Below are 15,904 nucleotides of genomic sequence, written 5' to 3' on the forward strand. Positions count from 1 at the left end.
CTGGCTTTTGGTATCAGGGTGATGGTGGCATCATAGAATGAGTTTGGAAGTGTTCCTTCCTCTGCAATTTTTTGGAAGAGTTTTAGAAAGACAGGCATTAGCTCTTCTCTAAACATTTGATAGAATTCTCCTGTGAAGCAGTCTGGCCCTGGGCTTTTGTTTTGGGGGAGATAATTGATCACAGCTTCAATTTCAGTGATTGTAATTGGGTTGCTCATAATTTCTATTTCTTCCTAGTTCAGTCTTGGGAGATTGAACCTTTCTAAGAATCTGTCCATTTCTTCCAGGTTATCCATTTTATTGCCATGTAGTTGTTTATAATAGTCTCTTATAATCCTTTTTATTTGTGCATTGTTGTAACCTCTGCTTTTTCATTTCTAATTTTGTTGATTTGATTCTTCTCTTTTTTTCTTGATGAATCTGGCTAAAGGTTTGTCAATTTTGTTTATCTTCTCAAAGAACCAGCTTTTAGTTTTATTAATCTTTACTATTGTTTCTTTCATTTATTTTTTAATTTATTTCTGCTTGGATCTTTATGATATCTTTCCTTCTACTAATTCTTTTTGTTGTTGTTGTTGTTCTTCTTCTTCTTTTTCCAGTTGTTTTAGGTGTAAAGTTAGGTTGTCTATTCCATGTTTTTCTTGTTTCTAGAGGTAGGATTGTATTGCTATAAACTTGCCTCTTAGAACTGCTTTTACTGCATCCCATAGGTTCTGAGTTGTGTTTTCATTGTCATTTGTTTCTAGAAATGTTTTGATTTCCCTTTTTATTTCTTCAGTATCCTGTTTGTTATTTAGAAACATGTTGTTTAATCTCCATGTGATTGTGTTTATTACAGTTTTTTTTCTTGTAGTTGATATCTATTTCATAACTTTGTGGTCAGAGAAGATGTGTGATACAATTTCAACTTTCTTAAATTTACTGAAGTTTGATTTGTGACCCAAGATGTGGTCTATCCTGGAGAATGTCCCATGTGCACTTGAGAAGGTGTATTATTCTGCATTTGGATGGAATGTCCTGAAGATATCATGAGATCCATTTCAACTCATGTATCATTTAAAACTTGTTTCCTTATTAATTATCTGTTTTGATGATATGCCCATTGGTGTGAGTGGGGTGTTAAAGTCTTCTACGATTATTGTGTTACTGTCAGTTTCTCCTTTTATGTCTGCTAGTGTTTGTCTTATGTATTGAGACAAAAGACAATTGAACCCAGCATTGTTCTTATGTCGGCTGCCTAGATATTTACAATTGTTCTGTCTTCCTCTTGAACTGATCCCTTGATTATTATGTAGTGTCCTTCCTTGCCTCTTGTAATCTTCTTTATTTAAGGTCTATTTTGTCTGATATGAGGATTGCTACCCCAGCTTTCTTTTGCTTCCCATTTCCAGGGAATATATTTTTCCATCCTCTCTTCAGTTTATATGTGTCTTGAGGTCTGAAGTGGGTTTCTTGTAGACAGCATATATGTGGGTCTTGGTTTTGTATACATTCAACCAGTGTGTGTCTTTTGGTTGGAGCATTTAATCCATTTACATTTAAAGTAATTATTGATCTATATGTTCCTATTGACATTTTCTTAATTGTTTGGGGTTGATTTTGTAAATCTTTTTGCTCTTGTATTTCTTGATTATATAAGTCCCTTTAATATTTGTTGTAAAGCTGATTTGGTGGTACTGAATTCTCTTAACTTTTGATTGTTGAAAAGCTTTTTATTTCTCCATCAATTTTGAATAAGTACAAATTTTGCTGGGTACAGTAATCTTGTTTACAGATTTTCCTCTTTCATTACTTTAAATATATCCTGCCATTCCCTTCTGACTGTAGAGTTTCTGCTGAAAGATCAGTTGTTAAACATATGGGGTTTCCCTTCTCTGTTACTTGTTGCTTCTCTGTTGCTCTTTTAATATCCTTTCTTTGTGTTCAGTCTTTGTTAGTTTGATTAGTACGTGTCTTGGTGTGTTTCTCCTTGGGTTTATCCTGTATGGGACTTTTTGTGCCTCTTGGACTTGATTGACTATTTCCTTTTCCATGTTGGGGACATTTTCAACTATAATATCTTCAAAAATTTTCTCAAACCCTTTCTTTTTCTCTTCTTCATCTGGGACCCCCTATAATTCAATGTTGATGCATTTGATATTGTCCCAGAAGTCTCTGAGACTATCCTCAGTTCTTTTCATTCTGTTTTTTTTTACTTTATTCTGCTCTTCAGAAGTTATTTCCACCATTTTATATTCCAGCTCACTGATTTGTTCTTCTGCTTAAGATATTCTGGTATTGATTCCTTCTACAGTATTTTTAATTTCAGTAATCGTGTTTGTCTCTGTATGTTTATTCTTTAATTCTTCTAGGTCTTTGTTATGTGATTCTTACATTTTCTCCATTTTTTTCAAGGCTTTAGATCATCTTTACTATCATTATTCTGAATTATTTTTCAGGTAGTTTGCCTATTTCCTCCTCCTTTATTTGGACTTCTGTGTTTGTAGTTTGTTCCTTCATTTGTGTCATATTTCTCTGCCTTTTCATTTTTTTTTCCCCACTTATCTTGTTTGAAATTTCCTTTTCCCAGGCTTCAAGGTTGAATTCTTTCTTCCTCTTGGTTTCTGCCCTCTAAGTTTGGTCCAGTGGTTTGTGTAAGCTTATTATAGGGTGAAGTTTGTTCTGAGTTTTTGTTTGTTTGTTTCTCCTCTGATGAGTAAGGCTGAGTGAGGTGGCAATCCAGTCCGCTGATGATTGAGTTTGTATTTTTTGCTTTGTTTGTTGTTTAGATGAGGTATCTTGCACAGGGTGCTACTGATGGTTTGGTGAGGCCAGGTCATGTATGCAAGCGATTTCCTTTGTGTGAATTCTCACTGTTTGATACTCCCTAGGGTTAGTTTTCTGGTAATCTAGGGTCTTGGAGCCAGTGTCCCCTCTCCAAAGGCTCAGGGCTTGATCTCTGGTTTGGTGCTCTCTCCTTGAAACCTGAGCTCAGCAGCAGCAGTAGCAGCAACAGGAAGTGGCAGCTCAGGCCTGAGGGCCTCTAGGCTGCAAATCCTGTCCTGAGGCAGGGCATCGAGGCGGCCATGAGGCCCCTGGTATGGCCTCTCCAGGAAAATTCTTTACCAGCTGAGCCAGAAGGGAAGCCTAAGAATGCTGAAGTTGGTAGCCTATACCTTCTCCAGTGGATCCTCCTGACCCAGGAATTGAACTGGGGTCTCCTGTATTGCAAGTGGATTATTTACCAATTGAGCTATCAGGGAAGCCCCAAACTGAGTTATTTCTGTATACATTATTGTAACATTCATTATTTTTTTATGCTGAATACTTTACAATGGACATTTCACATTTCTTTTACGTTTTTGAAATGTCCATTGTAAAGTATTTAGCATAAATAATAATGAAGGTTAGAATTTTGAGGAGGAGGAGGTTAACATTCTACAGGTGATGAGATGGATGGATGACATCATTGACTCAATGAGCATGAGTTTGATAAACTCCAGGAAATAGTGAAGGACAGGGAAGCCTGGTGTGCTGTAGTCCATGAGGTTGCAAAGAGTTGGCCATAACTGAGCAACTGAACAACAGCATTAACATAGTCCTAATTTGTAAAATGTGGGCTAAATTAACTGATTAGATGAATAAGTCTAATCATATAGAACAACTTGGTGTGAAAATATAAACCTCTTATTAGACATCTGGAATATATTAATTGCATAGAAAATGTTTTTTCCATGAAAACTTTCACTCACCTATAAGTATATTTATCTAGTTACCCTTTTTTTGTGTGCCAAACTCAGAAGATCTAAAGATAAGATATAACATGACTAAAACCAGCACATATGTTACTATGAAAAATAATTTATTTAACCATTTCTCCACAGTTGAATTCCTATTTCCTATTACTGAAATAGAAGAAATTATATGCCATAATAATTAACAGTAAAGTCTTCAGTACTAGACAAAACTGTTTGAAATCTTAGCACTGGCATTTACTGCCTACAGGAGATTAGAAAACCTATTTAACCTTTCTTAGGTCTGAACTACAAAGTAGGGTAGTAACATAGCTACCTCAAGAGTTGCTCTATGGTTAAAAAACATAAACTATGTAAATTGCCAATAACCTGATAACTATCTGAAAGTATTGGCTATGAAAATTCTTATTACATTTAGTGAATATCATACCTTTTAAAATGAAAGTTAAAATAAATACCAAAAAGTTACAGAGAGAATTATTGCAGGGGACAGGGGAGGGTTTGCAAGCAGTGAATAAACTGAATAATTAGTCCCCAGCCACTAGTTTCACTATAATTACAAAATTCCTGGTGCCAATTTTAAAAGACTAATCCTCAAGAAATACCTAGGTAGTAACAGAGGAGATAGTGGAAATGGAAATGCAACTAAACTTTCCCAACTGTTTCACACTCCTTTGGCCTTCTCCATTATCTTAAATAGCCCTTTCTGTTGTGAAAGTACCAGGATGCTGAGACTTTCAAAAAAATACTGCCCAAGTACAGTATAGAATTTGAACTCTTCTTGAGAAAAGGTGGTACTGGCATTCAAAATAACTTGTGATCCCTGAAAGAAAGCACATGTTTTACTGAAAGTAGCAGAGGTCTTTGGTTAATTGTTACCTGGGTGCAGTGTAAGAGCAACCCATGTCTGTTCACACTGTAGCAAACTGAGAAGTGGAGTAAATTCACAAAAGCAGTGGCACAATGGCATTTTTAGGTTTAGCTCTCCTCAACAGCATTGTGCAGACCTCAAATTCCAGCTCAGCCTTAAATTCCATCCAACTAATTCAGGAATTCCCCTGGGACTATGTCGTGTTTACTGCTGGATACAGTCTTCTTATTTGGTACATAGCAGACTTCTACTTCCCACTCCTGGCACTATAACTGAACTATCAGATCACCTAAAAGTTCTGGCTCTGTGCTATTCGTATACAGTGTTGATATGATATTGGGGCTGTTGATATCAATATTGGGACCAAGCAGGGAAGCTATTGTCCTCTTCCCTTGGCTGGACTTATAAGTTCTGATTTCTTGGTTGTCACACCAGGATAAACTGGTTTGGATTAGACCACTGTGGCTGTCTCCAATTGCTTGCTGTTGCCTTAAATAATTCAGTTCTAGGATGCTAATGTCACTGCTTTGAACAAAGGGAAATGTCCTACACCCAAACTTGTGTTAAATTTTCCTCTTTTCCATAGCATGCAAGGCATTTGTACTTCTTTATTCTCTCAATATACTAATGAGATTTTAGGGATGTGACTAATTAAAAAACAGAAGAAAACATAAAAAATCCCACCATAAACCTTTGATTTTTTAAAATAAATATGTTGATGAATCTTCACTGAATGGTCTAGTTGTTTTCCCTATTTTCTTCAATTTAAGTCTGAAATTGGCAAAAGGAGTTCATGATCTGACCACAGTCAGCTCCCGGTCTTGCTTTTGCTGTAGAGCTTCTCCAGTTTGGCTGCAAAGAATATAATCAATCTGATTTTGGTGTTGACCATCTGATGATATCCATGTGTAGAGTCTTCTCTTGTGTTGCTGGAAGAGGGTGTTTGCTATGACCAGTGCATGCTCTTGGCAAAACTCTATTAGCTTTTGCCCTGCTTCATTCTGTACTCCAAGGCCAAATTTGTCTGTTACTCCAGGTGTTTCTTGATGTCCTACTTTTGCTTTCCAGGCCCCTATAATGAAAAGGATATTTTTCTGGGTGTTAGTTCTAAAACGTCTTGTAGGTCTTCATAGAACCGTTCAACTTCAGCTTCTTCAGTGTTACTGGTTGGAGCATAGACTTGGATTACTGTGATATTGAATGGTTTGCCTTGGAAACGAACAGAGATCATTCTGTCATTTTTGAGATTGCATCCAAGTACTGCATTCAGGACTCTTTGTTGACCATGATGGCTACTCCGTTTCTTCTAAGGGATTCCTGCCCACAATAGTAGATATAATTGTCATCTGAGTTAAATTCACCCATTCCAGTCCATTTTAGTTCACTAATTCCTAGAATGTCAACATTCACTCTTGCTATCTCCTGTTTGACCACTACCAATTTGCCTTGATTCATGGACCTGACATTCCAGGTTCCTATGCAATATTGCTCTTTACAGCATCGGACCTTGCTTCTATCACCAGTCACACCCACAACTGGGTATTGTTTTTGCTTTGGCTCCATCCCTTCATTCTTTGTGGAGTTATTTCTCCACTGATCTCCAGTAGCATATTGGGCACCTACAGACCTGGGGAGTTCCTCTTTCAGTATCCTATCATTTTGCCTTTTCATACTGTTCATGGGGTTCTCAAAGCAAGAATACTGAAGTGGTTTGCCATTCCCTTCTCCAGGGGACCACATTCTGAGAGACTTCTCCACCATGACCCACCCATTTTGGGTGGCCCCACAGGGCATGGCTTAGTTTCATTGAGTTAGACTAGGCTGTGGTCTGTATGATTAGATTGACTAGTTTTCTGTGATTATGGTTTCAGTGTGTCTGCTCTATGATAATATGATAGATAGAGGGCCTGATGAACTATGGACTGAGGTTCGTGACATTGTACAGGAGACAGGGATCAAGACTATCCCCATGGAAAAGCAATGCAAAAAAGCAAAATGGCTGTCTGGGGAGGCCTTACAAATAGCTGTGAAAAGAAGAGAGGTGAAAAGCAAAGGAGAAAGGGAAAGACATAACCATTTCAATGCAGAGTTCCAAAGAATAATAAGAAGAGATAAGAAAGCCTTCTTCAGTGATCAATGCAAAGAAATAGAGGAGAACAACAAAATGGGAAAGACTAGAGATCTCTTCAAGAAAATTAGAGACACCAAGGGAACATTTCATGCAAAGATGGGCTGATAAAGGACAGAAATGGTCTGGACCTAACAGAAGCAGAAGATATTAAGAAGAGGTGGCAAGAACACCCGGGAGAACTGTACAAAAAAGATCTTCATGACCAAGATAATCATGATGGTGTGATCACTCACCTAGAGCCAGACATCCTGGAATGTGAAGTCAAGTGGGCCTTAGAAAGTGTCACTACAAATAAAGCTAGTGGAGGTGATGGAATTCCAGTTGAGCTATTTCAAATCCTAAATGTTGATGCTGTGAAAGAGCTGCAATCAATATGCCAGCAAATTTGGAAAACTCAGCAGTGGCCACAGGACTGGAAAAGGTCAGTTTTCATTGCAATCCCAAAGAAAGGCAATGCCAAAGAATGTTCAAACTACCACACAATTGCACTCATCTCACATTCTAGTAAAGTGATGCTCAAAATTCTCCAAGCTAGGCTTCAGCAATATGTAAACTATGAACTTCCAGATGTTCAAGATGGTTTTAGAAAAGGCAGAGGAACCAGAGATCAAATTGTCAACATCCAATGAATCATGGAAAAAGCAAGAGAGTTCTAGAAAAACATCTATTTCTGCTTTATTGACTATGCCAAAGCCTTTGACTGTGTGGATCACAATAAACTGTAGAAAATTCTGAAAGAGATGGGAATACCAAACCACCTGACCTGCCTCTTGAGAAACCTATATGCAGGAAGCAACAGTTAGAACTGGACATGGAACAACAGACTGGTTCCAAATAGAAAAAGGAGTACGTCAAGGCTGTATATTGTCACCCTGCTTATTTAACTTCTATGCAGAGTTCATCACGAGAAACGCTGGGCTGGAAGAAGCACAAGCTGGAATCAAGATTGCTGGGAGAAATATCAATAACCTCAGATATGCAGATGACACGACCCTTATGGCAGAAAGTGTAGAGGAACTGAAAAGCCTCTTGATGAAAGTGAAAGAGGAGAATGAAAAAGTTGGCTTAAAGCTCAACATTCAAAAATTGAAGATCATGGCATCTGGTCCCATCACTTCATGGGAAATAGATGGGGAAACAGTGGAAACAGTGTCAGAATTTATTTTGGGGGGCTCCAAAATCACTGCAGATGGTGATTGCAGCCATGAAATTAAAAGGTACTTACTCCTTGGAAAGAAAGTTATGACCAACCTAGATAGTATATTCAAAAGCAGACATTACTTTGCAAACAAAGGTCTTCTAGTCAAGGCTATGGTTTTCCAGCAGTCATGTATGAATGTGAGAGTTGGACTGTGAAGAAAGCTGAGCACCAAAGAATTGATGCTATTGAACTGTGGTGTTGGAGAAGACTCTTGAGAGTCCCTTGGACTGCAAGGAGATCCAACCAGTCCATTCTAAAGGAGATCAGTCCTTGGTGTTCTTGGAATAAATGATGCTAAAGCTGAAATTCCAGTACTTTGGCCACCTCATGTGAAGAGTTGACTCATTGGGAAAGACTCTGATGGTGGGAGGAATTGTGGTCAGGAGGAGAAGGGGACGACAGAGGATGAGATGGCTGGATGGCATCACTGACTCGATGGATGTGAGTCTGAGTGAACTCCGGGAGTTGGTGATGGACAGGGAGGCCTGGCGTGCTGCAGTTCATGGGGTCACAAAGAGTTGGACACGACTGAGCAACTGAAGTAAACTGAAGTTTTCACTGAACCATGAAGGTGGAGGTGAGACTTCAAGGGCATCCAACAAAGCAGAAGATGCATAAGACCAGAAAAGGATGAAAAAGAAAACAAATAAACAGGATAATGAAAGGAGGAAGCTAGGAAAATACGAAGAGATTAAGGGAAGAATTTCAGCATTTCTCTCAGTAATCCCCAAATCTTTTATTAAATTTGTTAATTCTAGTAAAAAATTTAAAAGCTTTGACTATTGGACTTATTTTAAAAGCACCAAAGTTCTATATTAAGGTTAACATGGGATCAAATTGGTATAGTCCCAGGAGACAGTGCAATGATTTTTTTCAAGAGTTTGCAGAAACCTTAGCTAGTTTTAAGTTTATTCTAAATGATGGAGTTTGAATTTTTAAAGTAAAACTATCTAGATCTCCAGGGAAAAGGAATTGTCACAGATAATAAGAGTTAAAAGATATTTTTTTTACCTCTTCTTGCCAAGATTAGTGAGGTAGCCTGGAATGGGGAGTAGAGAAGGTTTTATCCATAGAACACACTTCACAACAAAGGAAATCCCTCTCCTTAACTTAACAACGATTATCCTTGAGGCAAACTAATGCTTTCTGACTTTTTCCTCCTTTGTGCTGAGTCCTTACTATGACAAGTAAACTCTAAATGTGAAATCAGGTTGTCCTGCTGGTGTTCTCTCATTATTTCATTTTTGCCTGCCTGCATTCCCCTCAGGATTGAGGAATATCAAAGAAAAGAGGGACTGAAACCAAGTAAGATTCTGCAGGGCCCTCCTGGGTAAAAGCCCCTCAATGTCTCCCATTTTTGTTTCTAGAAAGTTTCCATTTTCTAGGCTTTCTGACAGTTCCAACGAGCAGATTCAATTAGTTAATTATTAGAGAAGTGGAAAATGCAGAAACAAATGCATAAGATTCCTATTTTTCTCCTGAAGGAATATAGATAATCTGAATCATATTTTTGAGTTGTTCTGCAGAAACGAAGATCCCCACCAGGTAGATAATGGTGAATACATGCTGAGCACAAAAAAATAGACCTCAGACTGGTTGGAACTAGGAGGTTGATGATTAAGAGTTCAGAAACATCAATATATTACCTCACAATCAACCAATCAGAAGAATGACAACAAGCTGGTCAAGTACCCTGCAACCCTCACTCCTAATACTGCCTTTAAAAACCTTTGCCTGTACATGCGTTCCCAAACGCATGTACACCTGTGGTGGATTCATGTCAATCTATTGCAAAACCAATACAGAATTGTAAAGTAAAAATTAAAAATAAATAAATAAATAAATTTTAAAAAATAAAAAAAAATAAAAAATAAAAACATCTGCAAATCTGCAATTACATAAATTTGATGATTGGACAACTCTGTGAATATATTAAAAACCACTGAACTGTACACTTCAAAAGTAAAAAAAAAATAAAAAATAAAAAAAATAAAAACCTTTGCCTGAAAGCCATTGGTGACTTTAAGTCTTTGGGCATTAGCTATCCATTCTCTTTGATTGGAGACCTGAAATAAATGTTATATTTTTCTTCATCAAAACCTGGTGTCAGTAGATCGGCTTTGCAGTGAATCAGGCAGTCAGACATGAATTGTTATTGTTCGGTATCTGAGTCCTGTCAGACTCTTTGTGAATCCATGGACTGTAGCATGCCAGGATTCCATGTCCTTTACCATCTCCCAGAGTTTGCTCAAATCATGTCCATCGAGTCGGTGATGCCATCCAGCCATCTCATCCTCGGTCATCCCCTTCTTCTCCTGCCCCCAATCCCTCCCAGCATCAGAGTCTTCTCCAATGAATCAGCTCTTCACATCAGGTGGCCAAAGTATTGGAGCTTCAGTTTCAACATCAGTCCTTCCAGTAAATACTCAGAATTTATTTCTTTTAGGATTGACTTGTTGGATCTCCTTGCAGTTCAAGGGACTCTCAAGAGTCTTCTCAAACATCACAGCTAAAAAGCATCAATTCTTTGGTACTCAGCCTTCTTTATGGTCCAACTCTCACATCCATACATGACTACTGGAAAATTCATAGCTTTGGCTATAGAGATTTGTCAGAAAGTAATGTGTCTACTTTTTAATATGCTGTCTAGGTGTGTCAGTTTTTCTTTCAAGGACCAACCATCTTTTAATTTCATGAATTTCATGGGTGCAGTCATTGTCCACAGAAATTTTGGAGCCCAAGAAAATAAAGTCTTTCACTGTTTCCATTCTTTCCCCCTCTATGTTCCATGAAGAGATGGGACCAGATGCCATGATCTTAATTTTTTGAATCTTGAGTTTTAAGCCAGCTTTTTCACTCTCCTCTTTCACCTTCATCAAGAAGCACTTTAGTTGTTCTTTGCTTTCTGCCATAAGGGTGCTGTCATCTCTGTATCTGAGGTTATTGATATTGCTCCTGGAAATCTTGACTCCAGCTTGTGATACATCCAGCTTGGCATTTTGCATGACGTACTCTCAGATGAGTTAAATAAACTGGGTGACAATATACAGCCTTGACATACTCCTTTCCCAATTTTTAACAAGTCTGCTGACCCATGTTTAGTTCTAACTGTTGCTTCTTGACCTGCATACAGGTTTTTCGGGAGGTAGGTAAGGTGGTCTGGTTTTCCAATCTCTTAAAGAATTTTCCACAGCTTGTTGTGATCCAGTCAAAGGCTTTAGCATGGTCAATGAAGCAGAAGTAGATGTTTTCCTGGAATTCCCTTGCTTTTTCTATGATTCAATGGATGTTGGCAATTTTCCAAATCCACCTTGTATGCCTAGAAGTTCTCAGTTCACATTATGTTGAAACCTAGCTTGGAGGACTTTGAGAATGACCTTGCTAGCATGTGAAGTGAGTGCAATTATATGGCAGTTTGAACATTCTTTGGCATTGCCTTTCTTTGGGATTGAGATGATAACTGATCTTTTCTAGTCCCGTGGCCACTGCTGAGTTTTCAAAATTTGCTGTCATATTGAGTGTAGCACTGTAACAGCATCATCATTTAGGATTTGAAATAGCTCAGCTGGAATTCCGTCAACTCCATTAGCTTTTTTTTTCATAGTGATGCTTCCTAAGGCCCATTTGAATTCATACTCCTGGATGTCTGGCTCTAGGTGAATAATCACAGCATCATGGTTATCTGGGTCATCACTTCTGTCCTTTATTGAGCCCATCTTTACATGAAATGTTCCCTTTGTATCTCTAATTTTCTTGAAGAAATCTCTAGTCTTTCCTATTCTTTTTTTCCCCTCTATTTCTTTGTATTATTCACTTAGAATGCTTTCTTATCTCTCCTTGATATTTTTTGGAACTCTGTATTCAGATGAATATATCGTTCCTGTTCTCTCTTGCCTTTCACTTCTCATCTTTTCTCAGCTATTTCTAAGGCCTCCTCAGACAAAAATTTTTCCTTTTTGCATTTCTTTTTATTGGGGATGGTTTTGATCACTGCTTCCTGTACAATGTTGCAAACTTCCACCTGTAATTGTTCAAGCACTCTATCAGATCTAATTCCTTGATTCTATTTGTCACTCCCACTGTATAATCATAAGCGATTTGATTTAGGTCATACCTGAATAATCTAGTGGTTTTCCTTATGTTCTTCAATTTAAGTCTGAATTTTGCAGTAAGGAGTTCATGATCTGAGCCACAGTCAGCTCCTGGTCTTGTTTTTGCTAACTGTATAGAGCTTCTCCATGTTGAGCTGCAAAGAATATAACCAATCTGATTTTGGTGTTGACCATCTGGTGATGTCCATGTGTAGAGTCGTCCCTTCTATTGTTGGAAGAGGGTGTTTGCTATGACCAGAGTGTTCTCTTGGCAAAATCTGTTAGCTTTTGCCCTGCTTCATTTCGTGCTCCAAGGCCAAACTTTCCGTTTACTCCAGGTATTTCTTGACCTCCTACTTTCACATTCCAATCCACTATGATGATGAATGGACATCTTTTTTGGGTGTTAGTTCTAGAAGATCTTGTAGGTCTTTATAGAACTCTTCAACTTCATCTTCTTCAGCATTATAATTGGGGCATAGACTTGGATTACTGTGATTTTGAATGGTTTGCCTTGATAACAATCCAAGGTGATTCCTTCATTTTTGAAATTGCACCAAAGTACTGCATTTGGACTCTTTTTTTTTTTTTTTTTTTTTTTAACTATGAGAGCTACTCCATTTCTTCTCAGGGATTCTTGCCCACAGTAGTAGACATAATGGTAATTTGAATTAAATTTGCCCATTCCCATCCACTGATTCCTAAAATGTCGATGTTCACTCTTGTCATCTCCTTTCTGGCCACGTCCAGTTTACCTTGATTCGTGTACCTAATATTCCAGCTTCCTATGCAATATTGTTCTTTACAACATCAGACTTTACTTTCACCACCAGACACATCCACAACTATGTGTTGTTTCCTTTTTGACTTAGCCTTTTCATTCCTTCTTGAGTTATTTCTCTGTTTTTTTTTTTTTTCCCAGCAGTGTATTGGGCAACTACTGACCTGGGGAATTCATCTTTCAATGTCATATCTTTTTGCCTTTTTATACTGTTCATGTGGTTCTCAAGGCAAGAATGCTAAAGTAGTTTGCCATTTTCTTCTCCAGGTCTGAGTACACCTCAGTAATAAATGAAAGGGGGTTTATAGTTTGTAGAACATGAGCATGGGAAATATTACTCTTTAGTCAAATTTCAAAACTGTGCATGATCCATTTGAATGAAAATTGACCTTCACTGAGAAAAAGTAGTCTCCAAAAATTAAATAATTCATAAAATTCTTTGTAAAATAGTAATTCAAATAGTTTGGGATTTATCTCTTGTTTATCATTTGTAAAGTGAATAGAAGAGTTAATATTATCTTCATTATACAGACAAAAAATGAAGTTCAAGGTCTTTAATTATGACATGCTCTCATTTATTTTGAAATATAATAAAATATATTCAGTGGTAAATATATTGGTGTGAACATCAGAAAACTGGTTGGGTTCTAGTCCTTACTCTTCATTTATTAGCTTTTTGGTTGGAGATAAATTATTTGTTTTCCTAAGTTACAAATGATCTTTATTATCAGAAATAATATTATTTACCTTTCTAATAATATAAGGCTATTGTATGGATTAAATGAAATAATGTATTCCAAAAAAACACTTTTTAGTTTGGAATGTCTTCATAAGTGTAATATTTAAAACTTTTAATCTAAAATTATTTCTCATGAATAAATCTTAGCACCCTCAAGAATAGAGAATATTAATATGCTCACCTGTACAGTTGGCAAAATACACACATTCTTGATCTCATTTAGATCCTAACTACATTTGAACAGCAGTAGGTTTTATATCAGTTTCTTGATGAATTCAAGGATTTTTCTACAAAATGTAGTCAATTGAATTAGTTCCTCCAAAAGATATTAATGTGTGAAGTACTCTATTAAAGAATTTCTCTTTGATCCAACTCCTTTGAAGCTATTACAAAAGTACCAGATCTTAGCAGCTGTTAGACAATATCAGGTTAATCCATGGCCTTTTCCGTCAGGTATGTAAACACTATTAAACATTAACTGGTCTTTGAGGTTAACATGGTATCCTATGACAACTCCATTGTCTCAATTTATTTTTCATAATAAAAGAGACATAAAATTTGACTGGAACAGGCCAGGCATTTATATTCTCTCTGTTTTCTTTCAGTTCTAGGGAGATAAAGAGCAAAACTATTAAATGCTTGGTCACTCTCAATAAGTGCTACTTTCAGTTATATTCAGCAATGATTATTACTTGTCAAAATGAGCTTTGAAAATATGAAGTCTTTATTCTCTAACCATACTTGTGCATATTAAATGGATGAAAAAGTTTACTGAAAGTGGTATTGGATTTTAAAATATTTATAGTTCAGCTATCTTAAACCATATATTTTAAAATACTGATTCAAGATTAGTTTCCAAAAGAGGTTTCATTCTTAAAAAAAAAAAAAATAAATAACTGAGTATTTCCACTTAGACACACTAAACAACATTCATGTGGTGCTTCCCTGGAGGCTCAGTAGTAAAGAAACCACCTGCCAATGCAGAAGATATAGGTTTGATCTCTGATCCAAGAAGATTCCACATGCTGGAGAGCAACTAATCCTGTATGCCACAACTATTGAGCCTGTGCTCAAGAGCTCTGGAGCTGCACCTAGTGAGTCCACATGCCACAACAGCTAAAGCCTGCAAGCCCTGGAGTCCATGCTCCACAACTAGAGAGTAACCCCACTTTCTGCAATTAGAGAAAAACTTACCCAGCAATGAAGACCCATCACAGCCAAAAATAAATAACTAAATAATTAAAGAGAGAAAACCTTCATGTTACCACAGACTCCACTTATTTAAGACAACACTCAATAATCTCCCCTCAGATAAATAATAGCTCTCAAATGCAATGTTTTTGTGAATGTCACTATGTTGAGAATAGTCTACAAAGTCTGAACTCATCTATGATCAACCACTTTATTTTGCAACACCTAGTTAATGCCAATTTTTAAAATTCCTAATCAGTCTGCTTCTCATATGTATCCTCTCTCTTTCTGTGACTACTGTTATCACCCCAAGACTAACTTTTCACAATCCTACTTACATTGCTAATTTGACTTGTTTTCAACAATATCAGTTCAGTTCAGTCACTCAGTCATGTCTGACTCTTTGCAACCCCATGGACTGCAGCACACCAGGCTTCCCTGCCCATCACCAACTCCCAGAGCCTGCTCAAACTCATGTCCATCGAGTCAGTGATGCCATCCAACCATCTCATCCTCTGTTATCTCCTTCCCTTCCTGCCTTCAATCTTTCACAGTATCAGGGTCTTTTCCAATGAGTCAGTTATTCACATCAGGTGGCCAAAGTATTGGAGCTTCAGCTTCAACATCAGTCCTTCCAATGAATATTCATTATTGATCTCTTTAGGATGGACCAGTTGGATCTCCTTGCAGTCCAAGGGACTCTCAAGAGTCTTCTCCAGCACCACAGGTCACAAGCATCAATTCTTTGGTACTCAGCTTTCTTTATGGTCCAACTGTCACATCCATACATGACTACTGGAAAAACCATAGGCTTGACTAGAGGTACCTTTGTTGGCAAATGGCTCTGCTTTTTAATATGCTATTTAGGTTGGTCATAGCTTTTCTTCCAAGGAGCAAGTGTCTTTTTATTTCATGGCTGCAATCACCATCTGCAGTGATTTTGGAGCCCAAGAAAATAAAGACTGTCACTGTTTCCATTATTTCCCCATCTATTTGCCATGAAGTGATGGGACTAGATGCCATGATCTTGGTTTTCTGAATGTTGAGTTTTAAGCCAACTTTTTCACTCTCCTCTTTACTTTCATCAGGAGGCTTTTTAGTTCCTCTTCATTTTCTACCATAAGGGTGGTGTTATCTGTGTATCAAAGGTTATTGATACTTCTCC

The 15,904-nt window shown here is 37.4% G+C and overlaps 1 long non-coding RNA gene across 1 annotated transcript; it reads left to right on the top strand.

The window, feature by feature from the left end:
• Positions 1 to 2,817: 2,817 nt before the first annotated feature.
• Positions 2,818 to 14,571, top strand: LOC120856953. The gene is made up of 3 exons (XR_005719528.1): positions 2,818 to 2,941; positions 6,847 to 6,856; positions 14,561 to 14,571. It is a non-coding gene; the product is annotated as an uncharacterized LOC120856953 (long non-coding RNA).
• The last annotated feature ends 1,333 nt before the right edge of the window (positions 14,572 to 15,904 follow it).

Source organism: Oryx dammah, unplaced genomic scaffold (genome assembly GCF_014754425.2).
Source record: "Oryx dammah isolate SB20612 unplaced genomic scaffold, SCBI_Odam_1.1 HiC_scaffold_28, whole genome shotgun sequence".
NCBI lineage: Eukaryota > Metazoa > Chordata > Mammalia > Artiodactyla > Bovidae > Oryx > Oryx dammah.